The 14,685-nt window shown below is 39.8% G+C and overlaps 1 long non-coding RNA gene across 2 annotated transcripts in view; it reads right to left on the reverse strand.

Moving 5' to 3' along the window:
• Positions 1–5,182: 5,182 nt before the first annotated feature.
• LOC120387190 overlaps positions 5,183–14,685 on the reverse strand; it is a 258,424-nt gene continuing 248,921 nt past the window's right edge. For both annotated transcript variants that reach the window (XR_005590067.1, XR_005590061.1), the window contains 2 exons: positions 6,735–6,883; positions 5,183–5,366 (listed from right to left, as the gene is read on the reverse strand). This is a non-coding gene — a long non-coding RNA (uncharacterized LOC120387190). The remainder of the gene's footprint in view (positions 5,367–6,734; positions 6,884–14,685) is intronic.

The raw sequence follows: 14,685 nt of genomic DNA on the forward strand, positions 1-14,685 counted from the left end.
TTCAATCCCAATCATCCCTTTTCCTTAAACACTCTCCTCCATGCTAAACATTCATCCCCTATGTTTTTGGTGTTCTGAGGAATAGTAACCCAGTTCTCCTCGCCAAAATTATGCAATCATTTTATTCCCATTTGCTCAAGCAATGTTTTAAAACCAATGTTCTGTTCTTCTTTCTTGTATGAAATAGGTGTCCAAATCCCAATGCACTCAATGGAGGACTCCCCAGCTGACTTCACTGACAGCTCAAATGTGCCCTTGCTATTAAAACTGGTGCCAAGGAATATAAAATGAGTGCACAGGAATCAAAATGAGTGCCCAAATGGGAATCTGAATTCTCTACTCAGGCTGCCTGTTTGAACTCAACAACTACAAATATTTCACTGAGTGGTAGAATTATGAGATCAGAGATGACCCGAGCCACTCATCTCACAGTTTGCAGAATCACTTACATATTGATGTCTTATTGATTAAAATTCTTCACAAGATTTTTTACATTTTAATAAAATCATAAATCACAGCTCTGTCACATTCACAATGCCGAATGCAACGTTCCAGCCAGGAGGTGTGAATTTTTGCTTGCTAGCAGTGGAATTTTACCCATGACATAGAAAGATTAGATAGCATTTCTATACACGCTCCAACATCTATCAGTAGTCAAGTCTGGAACTAAAGAGAGCTTCAGGCAAATGATAGCTTGAAAATAAGAAGTAACAGAATGTAGAATTGTCCTGAAACTAATATCTATATTGAGAAAGTCACTGTATCTATGTTAGAACAACAGAATTGTTGTATATTAGCCTAGGTTTTCTCACCTGACCTGTTCTGAGCAAACATTCATTAGATCAATAAAATCTCCATTTCACTTCATCATGAAGTCATGCCTAATTGAAACAGGTCTTAGAGGCCTTAAAAAAAAACCCTAAGGCAGCTGTATTTTGCTAATAGTCTATGCATTTTCAAGTAATAGCTGTGAAAAATCCATCTGATGTCTGAACTGGAATATTCAGTTACTGAGAAACTCAAGAGGTTCTGAGCATTTTAAAATTCAGACATATCAGAAAACATTTCTATTTTCAAAAGTACAGAACACTTTTTCCCTAGTTTCTTTTTCCCATTTATTAAGAAAAACAGTCACCTCTGAGATGGAACATGTCACCTGTTTGACAGTGAACAGCAACAGTATAAACACAAGAGCTTAGAAAAGGAAGTGTCCTTAGTTATTTAAAAATGTGTTGGAAATTTTAGGTAGACAGAATGCAATTACCCGAGTTGGTCCCTCTTTGTTAGAAATAGTGTCTGGGATCTTTGGCCACTTACACAGGTACTAAGACCTTAATTTTACATTTTATTCAAAAAAATGACTAGATGAAGTAACTGCCTTTGATTAGCCAACATCACATTTAAACACAAATAGAAAATTATTAAAGACATTAATGGACTGATAATTACTTTAACACAAAAATACAGCATGATTTAAAATTTGAATTTGGAGGTCATAGAATCATAGAATCTCAGGGTTGGAAGGAACCTCAGGAGGTCATCTAGTCCAACCCCCTGCTCAAAGCAGGACCAAACCCAACTAAATCATCCCAGCCAGGGCTTTGTCAAGCTTGACCTTAAAAACCTCTAAGGAAGGAGATTCCACCACCTCCCTAGGTAACCCATTCCAGTGCTTCACCGCCCTTCTAGTGAAAAAGTTTTTCCCAATATCCAACCTAAACCTCCCCCACTGCAACTTGAGACCATTACTCCTTGTTCGGTCATCTTCTACCACTGAGAACAGTCTAGATCCATCCTCTTTGGAACCCCCTTTCAGGTAGTTGAAAGCAGCTATCAAATCCCCCCTCATTCTTCTCTTCTGCAGGCTAAACAATCCCAGTTCCCTCAGCCTCTCCTCGTAAGTCATGTGCTCCAGCCCCCTAAGCATTTTTGTGGCCCTCCGCTGGACTCTCTCCAATTTATCCACTTCTTGTAGTGTAGGTCATTACACACTAGATTTTTATGAACTCTCCTGTGACCACAAAAATGAAATGAAAGCTATATTCGATCTGTGGGCTCTACAATGGTATTTATAGGCTCTGTCCTTCATTTAAGTTTATATGCATGAGTGTGAATATACAGACTTACATGAAGAAATACAGGGAATAGGAAAGTGAAAAAAGTGGGATGAGGGACATACCACAATACCAGCAAAAAGTACACAAAGTTGACCATATTCAAATATGTGTCTTAGAAACAGCAACTCCCTAAGCAAAATAGTTTATATCTGAAGTATATTTTGCATTACTAGGTGCACAGTTTAACAACATCTATTCTTCTATAAGGTGTTTTTTAGACATTTTGGGATGCTATAGTTGAGAAGGAGCTATACCAACATTACTTCTGAAGAGAGCCACAAAGAACTTGTATCAGAGGGGTAGCTGTGTTAGTCTGGATCTGTAAAAAGCAACAAAGAGTCCTGTGGCACCTTATAGACTAACAGACGTATTGGAGCATAAGCTTTCGTGGGTGAATACCCACTTCATTAGACACATGTGGTCAGGACTTATAGTTCAAGGAGTAGCATGAAGGCACTAGGCTAATGCACAAGTGCTCCCATCTTCTTCGGGCAACTCAATTACTATATTATTTCTCCATGAACCAGAGTATTTACAGGTTAGAAGGTTCAAAACTCCTTACCAGTCCCAGCAGGTGGGGAAAACCCTGATCACCCTGTTAAAACAAACCGTAGGAAACATGCAGCATTTCCTGGCCCTCTACAAGTTTTTTCCACACAGGGGAGATTGTGTCACATTTTTTAAAACTTTCTTGGCCATTTCTTGTATTTTGCAAGCTGACACCAATCACAGGTTTTTCAGCAAATCTCTTAAAAGTAGTTGAACCTCCAGGGGAGGAAAGGGTTGGGAATCGATAATTACACCTGAGAGTCTCCCCATGCAGGAGCAGTCAAGATACTGGAGGAATCAGATCTTGTTAGTAATAATTGCTCCTGACATTTGACTCTACTTTGGGGTTTGGGCCAAATTACAGCAGCCTGGCTTTAAGAGATGATAATCAGAGGGTAAATTATAAAGAGACAGATACCACCAGACTGCAAACTGTTCATAGGCTTTGTAAAAGCTGATTTGAACAAAACTCAAACAATCCCATTACTTTCTTTCAAATGGCAATGAAAATATTTTTTAAATAAATAATCTCATGCATCATTTGCAAATCTAACAATGCAACATTCTACTAATGTACAAGAACCAGCTAACCAAACCAGTTAGAAATTGACTGTAAACAAGGGTCCTAGCCAAAACTATGGTGAAAAAAGAGGTGGACTTTTAAAATTCCTTCTCTTATAATGAGCAAAGGTGCTATCAGAAATACAGGTAAAGAAATAGATTTTTTTCCCCTTACTTGATTAATTTTATTGGATGTAACATGCCTCTCACTCATTTCTGACATGCCTACATACTGTAAAATACATCTGACTTTAGATTTTTATTTAATTTGAGCATGACCACTTTTTATCGTAAACAAAAATGGAAGATATCTGATCATGCAATAACTAAACAGTCTTCTCCTGCTTCTTTCCCATAAACAAAAGGTGTTTGAGACTTTAAAGTATCATGAAGCAGCTTTGCAACAACCGACAAGCAGACATTTGGCTAGCTAGTCAAATGACATGAATCCCTTGTTCTGCTAAAGCAATGGAGACATTTTCCAGGATTGGTTCATCCATCTAGCAATATACTAGATTAGTGTGGACAAGATTAGGGTAATTACCTTCACAAGCACTGACGGCACAATATTCAAAGACAGACTTTCAACTGAGACAAACTCAGCACATCAACTACTCTTATGGATGGGGGAAACTTTCAATTAGTTCACCTGGAAGATCCATCTATTTATTTAGGCATTTTTACAGTGCTCCTCACCTTTAGTGTCTGATATTCATGGTCCTGTTTAATTCTAAGATGCTAGAACGACACACAGAATCTAGTCAGGGGATGGAGGAATTTGCTAATAGTTTAATTACACTCTACTGCCTAGCCACCATTTGGTTAGCACTTAGATATCAAGGCAGAAACCCTAAAATAATAGATTAGACAGATTAGATAAATGGTAGATCCAACATCAGTCATGTCAGCTAAATATGCTTTGGCCTGAAAATATACAGCCATTTCTCTCAGTATTTCACCCCACCCCACCACCACCCCTAAAATCATCAAACTTCTTTCCTACTTTGATCCAGATCTTCCCCACTGTATATACTGATTTCATGTTTCCTCTTTTTTTTTTTTGGAAGTTTCCCAAAAAGCCATTACACATTTTGAAGAAAAATACTAATACAACACAAACCTTAAATATGAAGGCATGACAAGCATCTCTGCCCCTCCCCCAACTACTAATCTTGTGTAAAAGACTCCTCCATACGCCTGCATAAATGAGAGCTGAATGAGTCTGTAAACTGACATAACTTTGGAATTTACACACCCAGTGCTTACTACTACTGTTGCCTCTTTAGGTCTATGTATTCCCCCTAAAATGTGGCAATTAGCCCAAATTAATTCTCATTCAAAAGAGTTTTAAAGAGCAGCAAGGGATATATCATTTATGTGTTCTTCACTATCCCATTTATTTAACCTTATAACATCACTCTCTCAGATACTAGTGGTAAACAAATCCCACGTGAAACCTGATAAAATACTTCTTTGTAATGTTAATATTACTGTCTCTGTAAATCTCTAATTCTAGCCACAGCTTCAACACCTTCCTGCCTTTGATTTAAGAGTGGGCTGGCCTGGTTCTAACCCTGTCAGCTTTAGTTCTAAGACAGTCTTTAGGATTATGGGTCTCTGATCTGGTAAATTCCTGAGAGGGAAAATTTAACTAAGGAAGGCTCCTTCTGACAAGTGATAAGGCCCTGTTCCTTTCAGGTTACCCCAGAGACTGAGCTGTGGGAAGAATTAATTGAGGGAGACACATTGGGACAAAATACAGGAAAGAAAAAAAGTGAATAAGGGGCTTATGAAAGACTTATTGCAAAAAGAAAGGAAGGTGGGATGGATGGAAACAATTATAAGGTAGGGAGTCTAGTAAAGTAATTACCATCAGAGCTAAGTCAGTTTTCTTAGAAAACGTATTTTATTAGATTGTTACATGACAGGCTACTAATTAAAACTGATTGGCCTAATTAGAGTAGCATTAATAGCTATGGCAGGACCTGGCAATAGCATTGCTTTGTCCATGACCTTCTTCAAAGATACTGGAGAGCCACCACATATAGTCCTGATTTTCAGTGAACGTTTTGTAACAAGCCAGCAATGTGTTTGCTACATCTGTGTACAGGTTGAGGCTTTCCTGGCATGATAAAGTGGCTAGAACAAAGGGAGAGATACACAGAGCATGAGGAACAATGGCGCTATTTTAAAAAAGCAATTATGGAACAAATACAAACGAGGGGCCTGATTCTCCCTTGCCATGCACGTTGTGCAGTCATTTACACTCATGCAGAGTGTGGAGTGCTACTAAGAACGGTTGCACTTGACTCCCACTGGTGAAAATGACTGCACAAGGTATGTAGTGAGGGAAAAAAATCAAGCTCCGTGTGTTCAGTGCATTGCAGCCACTGGTGTAAATAATGACTACCTCTATTTCTGCATTAAACACCCTTCTTCACAAGTGAATAGAGTATCTGCACGAAGAAAGGCCAGTCCCCCAAACACTTGTGCAAACAAGCAGCCATTTGTATGCATGGTCATGAAAACAAACAAACAGCCCACAAATACGGTCTAAGGGAAGACCCATTCAGAATTCAATGGGATGTTCTCTAACAGTGCTTTGGAGCATTCACCCAGCTCTATCTGTAGTGTAGATGTTATCCACTGTACTTCTGCCACAAAGCACATGCTACATGGCATATTTTTTAATCGGTACCATCTTAGAATGAAAGCCTCAGCGTCCACAACCACCACCATTTGACAACTTTAGATCCAATTCTTATGCATCTCTAGATGCCTATGCTGTGCACTACGTCTGACCGATACCAGGAACTAGTTGATAAAAGTAGCTATTTTTTTTACTAAACTTCAGCAGTGATTTGAAGGAGGGGAGAAGTGGAGAGGAGAAAACACTTGGCTGAGACAATCCAAGCCACAAATTATATTAAAATACATTTCACATGGTTATAACAAATGCCACTATCAGAAGACCTTAACAATACAGTGTTCCCTGCTGTGAACAAGAATAGAAACCTCAGATTTGCTTTGGAAAAATTACAAAACACCAGAAACTTTAAAACATTCAATAAAATCCCAATACAGTGTAAATGATTTAAAATACGATAAGCAAAAAAAAACAAGTGTTCCCATTATCTTTCCCTGTGCCATTCCCGTCTCATTTTGGTCATGAAAACTCCAGTGATTTCTTTTAATATCTTAGAAAACTATTTACCAAAAACAACAATGGCACTCAAGTGTGAGCAAGATGGGTGCTTACAGGTCAAGGGCATAGATGACTTAAACTTTAGATAAGCAGGTACGATCAGAGGCCTTCTAAATTGAATTAGTTATTCTTTGAACCAATAAGAAATTCTAATCTAGAGTTATCTATGACAGTAATAGTACTTGCGTGATATTATGTTGTGTCAACTCTGTGTATTTAACATAGTGCTGCTCACTGCCAAGCAGCATGGTCCAAACTGGAAGTGAAATACATGCACTGAACGTGAAGTAAGGGTGACTTACCTGCTCAAATTGTGATGCATATACCAGGACTAGTGGATCCATCCATTCACATATGACTCACCTGCCCCAGGGTCTATGGAAATTCAAACACCTCTTTCTCAGAATTTTCCTCCAGAGAAATCACAAAAATGGCAGAGCCCACAGAGATCCTAGGAGAAACCACCATGATCGTGCTGGTCATAATTTCAATTATTATAATACCCCATATGTTCATTTTATTTTGCAACAATTTCTCCCTTGTTTTTAAATAAATATCCCTGATTATCTTCAGTTCTTAAATATGAACATATACTGAGGCAAGGGACACTATCAATCTATTAAAATATATATGGCAATTAGTGGATTTTAATATTTTAAGCTTTGCAAATTAAGTTTACATTATTAAATTCCATATGAATTATGCATAAATGAATATAGAAGAAAGATATGTACGCCCTGGGGAAGAAATATCTTCCATGCTAACATATCCTGGTCCCTGAAGTGAGACCTTGGACAATCCAGGGCAGTTAATGGTTCATGTAATTGGGAGAAACACCCCTCCACATACACAAATACAAACACACACACCTTGCCTTTGTGGTCTTCCACAATGTCTCTTGATTGCCTTTGTGAGATATTTTTTATTATAATTCTCCATCATGGTATGGGAGATTTGGTTGGCATGTGTTCAGAGATTTCTGCTTTACTCATGAGTTGGACAACCACAAATGAATTATGCAGGTCACTGTAAGTGCTCAGCATTTCTGAAGATAAGTCACACATTGATTTAGGTGCCAAAATATGAATTTAAGTACCTACATTTAGGCACTCATGTTTGAAAATTGTGATCCAAACCTTTACACCACCCTGCAAAATAGTTATTCCAGGTTTACTCCAGAGTAACAGCAGAATTTGGCCTTTTGCATTTAGACTGACAGTTTAAAAAATGAGAAAGGTAGCAGTCTTAATTCTACCCTCAGTCATGCCTTTGCAAAACACACATTGATTTTATGCAGTTTGCACAGATTTAGCCAACAGAATTTGTCCCAGTATTAGAAAATATTAGAATATTTCTGGGGTCTGTGTCTTTGAGTTATACAGTAGGGATGTTTTTGCAACTATCTACAGGGCTGCAAAGTATTACAGCTGTTCAGAGTTTTAAAATACTTTGTAAAGACAGCTGTCTTCTTCTTCCACAGCCCCCAAATGTGTGTTAAAAAGCCACAGGAAAGGTAATTCTAAAACAAAATGTGCATAAAATACATAAACCAGGAAAGTGCTGATGGGCCTGAAATTTTAGAAAATGGAATCATGGTTTTGAGCACTTTTTAAAAAAATGAAACCTCTAATGCACATTTACTACAATTTGAATATAGTAGACCAGATACTCCGCTGGCAAATTCAGGGCATCTAGTGCAAATTTACATCAGCTGTACATCTGGCCCACTATGTCAACCTTATTTCCGATGGCTCATTTCTCTTTATAATTCCCAGCCTGCTTGCTCAGGGCCTTCAATTTTGTGAAATAAAAAGACCCAAATATCTGAAATCAACTCTTCTATATCTCTCATTGCTGAAAGCATTATTTTTTCCTGTTACACTTAGGTTGAAATTGGTGAGATGTTTTTGCTGTTTTAGAAGAAGACTTAAATATGCACTCTCCAATGGCTTCGGATCAGAAGGTTTACATGATCTGCTTTCATGCAAAGACTGAGTGGTTGAAGATAAGTGACTCCACAGAGGAGAATTTCCCTTTTTTATTGGGGAGATGGGGGTGGCCACCTCACAAGAGTTAGTCTCCCAATCTCCCCCATATTTTTTTGTCTATAAGTAGTCTGGTGGCTACAAAAAAAAGCTGCATGGGCCACTAGTGGTCCACAGACCATAGTGTGAGAACCATTTGTCCATTTGTTTGTTTTTAAATACAAAACCTTGTTACTCATTTCTCATGGACTACTTGTAGATTGTGGCCAACTATCATGAAAGCCACAGGCCAGCATCTGTGCTGTTACACTTAGCAGCGGTGCTCTGCAGACCACCTAACTAAAGATGGGTCTTCACGGCAGAGTTCACTCAAATTATGTATACTTGAGTTAGCCTAGCTCGAGTGAGAGTGGCCATGCTGTGAAGTAACACTTGAGCTGCTGTGTCCACACTGGTGCTGCCCTCACTTGCATGTGGCATTAAGATTTCGGGTTGCATAGCGTTGAGTAAATTGAGCTACACTGTGGCTAACTCTACACTTATGATGGCTCGTGCAGTACAGGCACTACACAGGTAGCTACACACTGCAGTGAGAGGCAGGTGACATCCACACTTGTCACTGCAGCATGGAGCAAGACATAGCAGTGAAAGGCTCCAGGACTCTATACTGCTAAAAAATAGCAGTGTAGATGTGAGGGGCAGTGCTTAGGTGTGTAGGGTACATGATACCTTAAGTATAGACATAGCCTATGACTACTTGCCCAGAAAACTGTGGGAGAACTTGTCTGTCGTTTTGGGGCATATGGAGGGAATTGTGGAACGGCACCGAAGGACTAGTCACACTCACATGGAGCTGGCCTGAGTTCACACTATAGAGAGGTTGTGCTGGCAGCTGCCGAGTTGTGCTAACTCGAGCTGTAGCCTATATCCACGGCAGGCCAGCCACCTCAAGTTAAAAGTACACACTCGAGTTAAGTGATTTTGTACCTGAACAGGACTTGGGTTAGGAGCAACGCTCAACTTCTAGCTCAAACTAACTCAGCCGTGAAGACATTCCCTGAAGACACTCTCCTAGCATGACCTCAGAGCTGCACTCTCTCATGTGGCTGACCTGAGACAATGCAGGTAGGAATCTTAATCGTGTCTCTTGCTGGCCCTTGCACATAACTGCCAGATGGGGCACATTTAGGGCAGAGGGGAAGGGGGAAATAGACCATCCCCATAGGCTCCCAAACCTTTACAGAGGCCTAGGTGGTGCACCTTGTCCTCCTAGAAAAAAAGGTATTTATTACAGTAGTACTTGGAGACACCTCCTGAGAACAGGGCTCCATTGTGCCAGATGTTGTACAAACACAGACAGTCCCTTTCCCAAAGAGCTTACAGTCTAACTAGAGAAGGCAAGGAATGTGAGTAGGGAAACAGGCACAGAGAGAAGTGACCTGCCCCACAGCACAGCTGGAAATAGAACCCAGGTCTCTTCATCAGACCCATCCACTGCCCTACCAGGTAAACCGCGCTAGATATAATTTCACTGTATAAGCGGGTGAGAGAGAGGAGCAGATACAATACTTTTTAAAATGCACAGGAAAGTAAAGAGAGCAGAACTTATACTTATGTGAATCCTGAGACATGACTGAACAATATAAAGAATGCATCTGAGGAAGTCTAGGGACTGATCTGTCATGACTAGCACTTGTACTGTTGGAAAAATAGGGAGCTGATAGAGGATCTCACTCTAAAGACGATTAATATTGGATTCTATTAATACTGGATCTACATTTTCAGATCATTTGCATATAGAGCACTCTGTTCTCTTATGCTTCAACTAGGGCCAAGGAAATGCCAGAGTATTCATTTTACTCTTTGAAATTATTGCATTTGATCTGTGAAAATTACTTATTTATTCTAAACCACCAGTATAAGAACTCAGACCTATCATTATTCCCCAGCCCCCCCAAAAAAGAATAATATAGGGAACGTTTCATGGCAGTGAACATACTCCTAAACAAAATGCCACATTTTGGTGTGTAGAAAGAGGCTAATAAGGTCATATTCTTGGTCTTTGCCTTTGCAAAATGCCTTTTTAGCTTTTTAAAAAAACAAGACCAGAGGTGGTTCTCACCACAGTAATTTTATCAGAACCACAAAGGTCTGGGTGGTTTGGGGGAAAGGTATTAAGTTTATCCATTCTCTACAAAGGCACACAGGTATACAAAGATACACAGATCTGCACATCCCTCAGGCATTGTTAGCCTGCACTGATTCTGAATACATTTTATGCCACTGCAACTCAATATTCAGCACAGGGCTGCAGATACAGAAGGCATTGTTGGCTGGAAAAGCAGGAAAGTGGTGGATCACTGGAGAGGAGTCATGCCTAGAGCTGAAAAAAAATCTGTAAAAATCATGAACTTTTGTTTAGTAAGTTTCAAAAAATGGAAGAATTGTTTTCAAAATGTTTAAAACAATTGGGGGGGGGGGTGTTAATGTTGTTATTTCTCCTCCCTCCCATTTCCGCCCCCTGCATGAAATAGAATGAAGCAGCTCCAGGTTTGTGTCTTTTTTTTTTTCCCTTTTGCCTCTTCAGCTTTTCAAAAGTGGAGGATATTTATAAGTGTTGCAGGGGGCAGATGAAAACCAGCTCCCCTCTGCTTCCGCCTTCTTCCAGGGTATCACACATTCTGTGGCCAAACTGAAAATGGGAGGGAGAGTGTTGACGGGAGGAGACAGGAAAAAAGGGGGGAAACTATTTTTCTTTTCTGATTTCATAGAAAAAGCAAAAAACAAAAATCATAACAGATTTATATTTTGTAAAAGGCCACAGACAAGGTTGGTTTGAAACATGTTGACCTGTTCTAGTCACGCTCGTGCATCAGACACTTTGTCACTTTGGGATTTGCTAGACAGAGCAATGCTGATACTGCAGCCTCCGGGCTTTAGCCTCAAGCAACAGAAAGCGAGCATTCAATCACTGTGATCTACAACACTGCACCCCTGGTTGGGTTTGTGAAGGATGTGAGGGTGCCTGTAGTATTTTACATCCTGTTGGTTTGATTATTATTGTGTTTGGTAGAGGGTTACTAGGGGTTCATTAAATTCAGGGTTTGTTGCACATACACAGGAAAAATGGACAATCTCTGCGGATAGCCCCTTTTACCGATACTTAATGGACAAAGCAGGTATCATTTGCCTTATGGAAGCAGCAGGCCTGACAGCAGACAGATGAACAAATGTGGTCATCCTCCTCTGGCCACTCCAGCATAACTCAGTACCCACATGTGTCTAGGGGCTAAACACAACTGTACATGCAACTGGTTTTTTAAACTCCCAACATGGTCTCTCTCACACTATTTGCATCTATCTGCACCCACAGCACTGCTGCATTTGGTAAGATGGCATTAGTATCTGCCTATTGTTGGCCTCTGCCTCACCTTCATGAAGATCTGGCCATGTTTATCAATAGTAGTCCTCTAACCAAGAGAGGCCAAATGCTGCTGCCAACTAGCTGGATAGGCTCTGCTTAAATTACCTGCCCTTTCATACTGAATGGGGGATGAGGAGTATTCATGCTAGATTGCTTGGCTACAGTACCGTGCAGCAGATTAAACTTTCTACAAAAGTACTGAGCTACGCCTAATGAAGGTAACGCGTGAGATCAGAAGAGAAGTGGCTCATTAAGTTTTATACCACAAAATGAAAGAGGGCCATGAAAACCAGACTAAGGGTTTGTAGCCTTGAAATGAGCACAACGTAGTGGATAGTGGTGACACTCTGATACAAGCACAGGCTAAGAAAAATAAACGTAGGATGAATAAGATATTGGGCAACAGAAACAGCCACAAACTCTCTCTTAGAAGGTGTCTGTACTGAACATATGCACAAATCAATCTCACATTTTTATAATGCACTCTTGTGACCTAGTTTGTCTTGTACTGAGTGCAGTGTAATTGCACAAGACATGGCCAGGATCAAAAAGTTTCAGCAAAGGGCAGGCAAGGGATTTTTGGGTCAGTGGTGGGGAGAATAGGGATAAGAAGGTGACTTAGACATTATGGCTTGTTTTAAAACAAAGAAAGACTTAGCATTTTTTTCAAGTTATATACTGTACTATGGGAGTCTACAGAGAAAGGAATAGTTAATGCCAAAAAAGCTGTGTAACACTAATGCATCAAAGACTGAGGTTTAAATTGAAAAGGGGGGAATAAATCTAAAGGTAGGTCAGACAGAGGAGGCTGAAATTTGAAAGACATTGACACAGCTATTAATAAAGACAAGTAAAGTCAAATCAGCCCAATATGAAGCTTGCGGGGGGGAAGAGGGGGGAGGGAAATAGGCAGAGGCAGATAACATTTCTAGGATAAAAATGGTGATGTGAACTTCTTGTATTGAGAGTACAGGGAAGCCTGTCACAATTCAGAGCACTGCACCTGCATTTCCTCTCTCTGGGCCAGCAAAGGCACCCACTCTAGACTTCAGGCTCCCCTGATCATCACCTCTCGACATGCATTTCACTCCCTTCGGACCAGAGTATTTCCAGGTTACACAGTTCCCTGGCCTTCACAGAGTTATTCCCAGCAAAGACAGGCTGCCCACACACACTGGCTTGCTTTCTCTTCAGAGACGGTTAACGGTGTGTTACCACACAGTTCTTTCTAAGCAAGCCTATTGCATTCTTAAGGTAAAAAGCATTATAGAGAAAATTAAAAACCAATAAAATAATCTACATGCATGTTAATAATCTTACCAGTGTTCATCCCAATCCTAACATGGGCTCTGGGAGGAACAGTCCTTCAATCCCCTACCCAGTAGGGTTCTCCTCATGGTTTCAAGTTTGTCACAGCTTCAGTTAAAAAAAAAGCGCACTGCCTTATAGCACCACAGTAGGTCAAGTCCTTCCAACCCAACCCTAAGGACTGGGGCTTTCTGTGGACCGGCGTCCTGTCCATTTGCTGGATCAGGAAGAAAGCCCCCAGCCTACTTAAAGCCAGGCTATTTATCCAAAAAACATTTCTTTTTTAATCCCTGGAGAATCCAGTTTGAACCTATATGTGAACCTTTCCAGGAGTGTCTTCAAAGGGCTGAGAACCCGAGGAATTACAATAGCATCTCCTTCCTCCTACAGCAGTGATTTTCAACCTGCAATCTATGATTTCCAAAGAGGTCTGCAGCTCCATTCAAAATTTTTTAGGGATCCATAAATGAAAAAAGGTTTGAAAAAAAATGAAAAAAAGAAAAAATTCTACTGTCCTAAGAGAATTACATACAATTCTATATTAACACATACACAATTGTATTTTAATACAATGAAACCCAAATATATTAAAATTAATTCAGTAAAGTTCCAGGAGGTTTGTCCAGGGTATTTGCAGTTTGAATTTGTTTTATTCAGAGGGTATGAGGGAAGCTAATGCGTTCAAAGAAAACTACTTGATTATATATATTTCCAACTTGCTGGGAAAAGCTGTTTATAGGATCTGTGAAAACTTGATTTCTTTGTGGGTTCCTCTGATGGTCAGAACTTTCTCATCTCTTAAATGGCTGCCTCAGCTTACCTTAGCCATGAAGGTGTAAAGCAAAAGCAGTCATGACAGCATCAGAAGGACTCTTGAAGCACTGATCTGCAAAGATCTGCTCAACAGTACATCCTGTGAGCAGTCTCTTTGAAGACAATTGAACCCTGTACAGTGCAGAAGTAAGTGGACCAATGCATGTCTTTATAGGATTAGGGCCTTTGTTTGTAAGAATAAACAAAATCATACCATAAAGAGGACCCAAATTATATTAGTCTTCCTTTGATCATATTCAGACTTCTTACAACCCTTAAGATCTACTGAAATGCTACAGTACTGATTAAAGCTGCACAAAGTTATTCACTATGCATAATTTGACTAATTTTAGAATTTTTTGTCAAATTGTTCACACAACTGTTTTTAAAAAGTTAGTTGATCAGCTCTATCATCATTTTGCCTAATATTCTGAGTCATTCCTTCTTTCCTCAATAGCCTGAGCTACAGTATCATGTCAGCACATTGCATCAGAAGGGGATTGTCTGGCTGAGGCTGCATGCTGATTCTGTGATCTGTCTCATTACTGGCACGCTTTATTAAGTAAGAGACCTTTAAGAACATTTCAGTAACCTATAAGAACTTGGATAGCAAAAGCTCACAAATGGATCTTTAAAAGTAACGGAAAGTCCTAGACATCTTCCATTTCATTCCACAAAGGGAATATGCAGCAGCCACTTGCCAGACTAGATTTTCTATTTATA

Source organism: Mauremys reevesii, linkage group 1 (assembly GCF_016161935.1).
Source record: "Mauremys reevesii isolate NIE-2019 linkage group 1, ASM1616193v1, whole genome shotgun sequence".
Lineage (NCBI taxonomy): Eukaryota > Metazoa > Chordata > Testudines > Geoemydidae > Mauremys > Mauremys reevesii.